This window comes from Eurypyga helias, unplaced genomic scaffold (genome assembly GCF_000690775.1).
Source record: "Eurypyga helias isolate BGI_N326 unplaced genomic scaffold, ASM69077v1 scaffold14103, whole genome shotgun sequence".
NCBI classification, from domain to species: domain Eukaryota; kingdom Metazoa; phylum Chordata; class Aves; order Eurypygiformes; family Eurypygidae; genus Eurypyga; species Eurypyga helias.
This window is the reverse complement of record NW_010243496.1, coordinates 13,451-18,995: the sequence shown is the minus strand read 5'-3', so window position 1 is coordinate 18,995 and position 5,545 is coordinate 13,451.

Below are 5,545 nucleotides of genomic sequence, written 5' to 3'. Positions count from 1 at the left end.
GCCAAGCCCCAGCGGGTCGCAGACAGAGAGGGCTGTGTGTGTCCGCCTGCCCTCCTGTGCATCTAAGGTGGATGCCTAAAAGAACAAGTTCATAGAATCATAGAAAGGTTTGGGTTGAAATGAAAATGTTCTTTCTGGATGCCCCATCCCTGGAAGTGTTCAAGGCCAGGCTGGATGAGGCTTGGAGCAACCTGGTCTAGTGGAAGGTGTCCCTGCCCGTGGCAGGGGGGTTGGAACTGGATGGTCTTTAAGGTCCCTTCCAACCCAAACCATTCTGTGATTCTATGATTCTATGATTCTCTGCACATACACAGTACTTCTGTCAGAGGGCTGTAGGTAACTCTCATGTGGCCCCCACCCCTTTTTCTTGCCATTCTTTTTCCTCTGTTCTTTGTTTTCCTTAGGAGAATATAAAGGCAGGATAAATAATTCGCTTGCATTGCTGCAGACAAATTTGGAGGGTACTGGGGCAGGCAGGCAGAAGGCAGTGCATTAAGAATGTCCTCAGTGTATGTGCTGCTCCAGTACCGCGCTGACCTTCTTTTAGGACGTCAAGACTACGACAAATCACCAGTCCTTGTCCAGCAGATCCAGGGATATGAAAAAGCCTATTTCATATAATGCTAAAATATTATCACAATAGCCTGTGCGATTCTGAATTCAGCCCGTTACAAAGACAGTGCAGGTGCTAAAGTAATTTGTATTGCATACATACCTATTTAGAGTGCAAACATATTTTCAACCAAAGTAAGCTATTTTGGACCCAGAAAACCATTAAAAGAATCATGTAATTGAGATACAGCCCAGACTAATCTCCAAGAAGACAGGTTAGTCTATATGGAGTCAGAGGGATACACTGAATCTGGTAACTGTGCAATGGAAAGCAGAAGGATAAAATCAATTATCTCTTCTAGATATGAAACTAAAATGCTTATGTGGAATGTTCAAAGGTCTTTGCCCTCAACTTTTCTTTTAGTTATGATGAACTTTCAGTAAAAGGAACCAACTCTCATTTTCTTTGGAAGTTCAGTTTTGAGAAGGGTAGAGGTAAGAAGGGAAACAAAACAAAAATCAGAAAAAAAGAAAGTCTGACTTGAGTTTCAAGATGGGAACAAAGAAAGTTTGCTCCCAGTCCCACAAAGCGAGAGTTTGTACCAATATAAAGCATTAAGAGTATCTACTTACCTTCAGCATACGAAGAAAAACAATAAAAGTATCTACACGCATGGACATTTGACTCCTAGGATGAATCATACCCTGAATAATGGCAGGTTAGTATTGCTGCTTTAAAACATTTGGGTTTTACACATCTAATCCATCTAAAATATTAGTTAAATAAGACAATCTGAGCTCATAATATTAAATACACCACAAACTGCAATGATGAAGTTATTTATTGAATATATGTAAATAAAATCAGAGGCAGTGAAGAGATTTTCCAGGAAAAGTCTAGAAGCAGAGTTAAAACCAAAAACTTTTAAATAAACAGTAATAAATCAGAGCCAACTACCAAATCCTGTGATATAAATTATGATCTAACTCCTAATTTTTTGACAGATCAAGTCTTTAAGGGACAAAGTGCCCTAATTCTATAGTAGGTGAATCAGCTAACAAAACTGTTTTACATATATTCTATTTAATGCACCATTTTTATATGGATTTTTATTACTCTTTACAATCAGTCAGTATATGTCATATATCAGTTATTTAAAACTTACTAGCTCAATGACAACAATGCCATTATACCAAAACAATTAAGAACTTGGAAAGGAATCTGACATCTCAACAAGTAAATAAATGGCCAAATATCCCTTAAATCCATTTTTACAGGTGAAAAACTGAGGCACTAAAAGATTTGCATCTGGTTACTTTGGAAATCTAGCAAGTTAAGAAAGTAATTTGGATATCTTGTCTTTAAAACCTGTGGTTTAGACTCAAGTTAACTCCTTTCCCCTTCTGAGGCATTAAGCATTTGTCTTAAAGCTCTGTTTTCATACCTGCAATTTGCTCAAAAGAAATATTTTAGATGAAATACTGGTGTCAAAGAGAAAAAGAAACCAACACTCTCAAAATCTTTACGCATGAAGAACTATGAGCGAGATCAAAGGGTCAAATAAGGCAGTGTGACAAAGCATGCAATCCTCTTCCAAATCCCCTAGACAAGCAGCATATCTGAACTTGGAAACAGCCCGTAGCCAAGGATTTTGCAGATTGTTTTGTTAAGATATACGGCAAGAATTATAAATGGCTGAATGCGTGACGACGGATGCAGATCTTGAAAAGCGATCATCTGCATTAAGCCTATTTAGCACTGCTTTTACTACAACAGCTAGACTGCTTTCCTCAGAAACGCATCAGAGAAATAAGACATTCACATTTTACAGCCAACGAGCCACTGACACATATCGCACGTCTCAGCCAGCTCCTGCTGTACAAATCCCTTTGTGCAGGCCTGCACTCCCCATGGCCAAAACACTGGCTTTATTCTCAGAGGATCTGGGATGACAAAGAAACCTATATGTCCCCACTTACAGGCTTCTTCACAGTTTCTCAGGCTGCCTCACTCAGAAAACACCACCATCACTCAAGAGCGCAATTATCAACAGGGCAACATCTTTTAGAAATATTTTTGGCCAGTATGATCAAAAATGCTCCACATTTACTGAGACATCACAGTAGGAGGAGTCAGGTCAGCCTAGCTGAATCCTTTTAGTGATGTTCTCTGTGTCTTACAAACAAGATCATCACTCCAAGTTTGGGCTTACTGAAAGTTATTGAAACCTAGGCTGAAATCTCCACAAAGTAGGAGATTGCAGAAGAAAAGGGAATTGCTTCCTCCCTTGGCATCACCCTCAGGCACCCCTGAATCCACCTGTGGCATGTTATTTTGGGTAAAAGCTTTCATAAACATCTTTGACCCTATCAGAAAATAACACGTGCACAAACTGCTGTACACAACTTGTCAGCCAAGTGCATCTGCTGCTGTCCCAGTAAAGACACACTTGGAAAACTAACATCAAGGGTCTGATTTTACCTTCACATTAACATGTGAATTCAGAACAAATCAGCCACTGTAAGCCATTGGTCAATACATGGGGATATGAGGATAGCAAGGCCACCAAGAAAAAGCAAGTGGTGGCACAGACGCTGCCCTATCAGGCCATACAGTACAGACAGGGATTGGAATACTCACCTACCTTTTTCAGACACTCACACGTATGCTGGAAGGCAGAGGGAGGGAGCATACAGCCACACAGCATAATGGACGTGCATGTGTTGTGCAGCACCATAGGACTGTAGTAGGTGTACGTGCGTTGCTTTGGAGCTACAAGAGTCTCTCATTCAAGACTCCTTCGCTTGCCCAGCCCAACTGCTGCAACCATTATCACAACACTTCAGCTGGGTCATGCCCAAATTACTCAGGTAACTTACTGATTACTCAGCACAACGATGAAACTTAATTGGTAGAGGACCACGTTCTTTCCTGGGTAAGCTCATTTCTGTTAACCAAACCTCTGATAGCAAGGGACTAATATGTTGTGCCTTTGGAACTGAGTCACTTCAGTAGGAGGACAGGGAGGATGAAGAGAATATTGAAAGCTTTTTTCAACATTAAGTCTTCAAACACACCATAATCCAATTTGTACAGATGCCAGCCACTCCTATTGGTAGACTGCATGTCGTCTTGTATTCTATGGCAGATTTGTTGACTCTAATTAGCAATTTGGGAATAGAGTAAGAAGAAAAGAGAAATAAAAACCAAGTGCACAGTGCCAGTTACTACAGTGGGACACACACTTTTTCAATCTTTTTTTTTTAATGTAGCTGAAGATACACAGGCTACGTCCAGCTGTTTCTTCAAAAGCACCAGAGGTGTGAATAGGTCCATGCTGTATATTTAAATATGACTCTGGTTGGGTAAATACTTGGTCTCTGTTCTGTGTAAACGTCACTTGTGATTTCCTGAGTGGACTCCAATGTGCAGCCAAGCAAGTGAAACCATGTGTCAAGAAACACCGTGTTTTTTTTTTTTTTCTTACTATCTCTATACTTTATATTTCAACTTCATATCAACAACCTGGGCCTCTCCAAATTATTCAGTCCTAAAAATCACTGGGAGAGCACTACCACACATAAGAGAGCTCGTCAATGTGTTTTTTCCTCTAAAACCCCTCATATTCTATGATTTTCACCTTTTTTTCTAGTAACAAATGAGACAAACCTCCAGTATCAACACACTAAACAAACATAAACGATACTAACACAGCCACTATATTGTTTCACATGAATCATCACATTTATGTTACAACATCCTCTGACGTGAACTGCCACAGAATTTGTATCAAATATCTCTAGGATCACACGGATTTTGACAGATTATTTTTTAAGGTAAGAAAGTAAAAGGCAAAAGAGAAAAGACTCTGATGATTAAGCAAAGAAAAGAAAGACAAGATGTGCATCGATTTATTTTTTTTACATTGTACCCACGCCTCTGTCAGCAATATTGAGACACACAGTCCCAGCAGTAGATGTATTCTCTTCTGGGGCTGGATACACACTATCCATAAGCCTTTCCTTTGTAAACAGATCTTTCGGGCCGTTATGACCCATTTCTCCTACTTAGAGAAATTAATTTTTCTCACAGACAGAAAACTGATAGTACATCAACTCTCTTCAGCTGTAGAGTTGGATGCAGAGACTCCCACTGCCTGGAAGTGGCCTGTTTTGGCTGAAAGGAAGAAGCTGCTGAAGTCACGTAAGGTCCTCAGCTGGCCTTTACTTCAATGAAATGAACTTTCAGCTTGTGGCTATGACTCTCCCGGAGGCTTTCCTCAAGCCCTGCCTGCCTGGGCTCAGGCAGCATCTCACTGCGGCAGTAGCAGCCAGCTCCACGGTCTCTCGTGGCTCCACGGATGCTCCTACCTATCTGAGTCGTCTGGTCCAAGATCTGGGTACCACTTCCCTTTGTGAGCTATGGCTACATTTCCATGGTGTCAAGGAAAAGCAGCATCCCCTCTCCTCTATCTATCACAGGTAGCATGTGCCTCATACAGACAATGCAAAGTCATCTTAGTCTTCTTTTGGGTGTTTTCTGAAGGGTATTTTGCAACCTCTGTTCTCTTTACAGGTGATGAGCGAGTGGGGTACTAACCGCAGAAGTATGAATCAGTGCACCTAAAAGAGAGGGATGAAGCACTTTGGTACGAACATCCATCCCAAAAGAGTTTCTGACCAACCTCCCCATGGTCAATACTGACATCTGCACCTTCCCCAATGTCCTTCAACCCTTCCTCCTTGCTGACTTCACTGCCTAATACCTAAATGTGTCTACTCTGACACATGTAAAAATATATATAGAACAACTTTCCCTGCTTCCACCACTGCCCTTCCTCTTTCCTCAAAACTCATGGGTTTTGGTTAAGACAGCTGCTATCACAGCTTTTGTTGCTGGCTGACTACAGAGCACTTTAGTGGTACAAGTGGCTATAAGACACCCATCCATGCAGGAGCAATTTTCATAATTTCTTTCTCAACAAAATCAAGT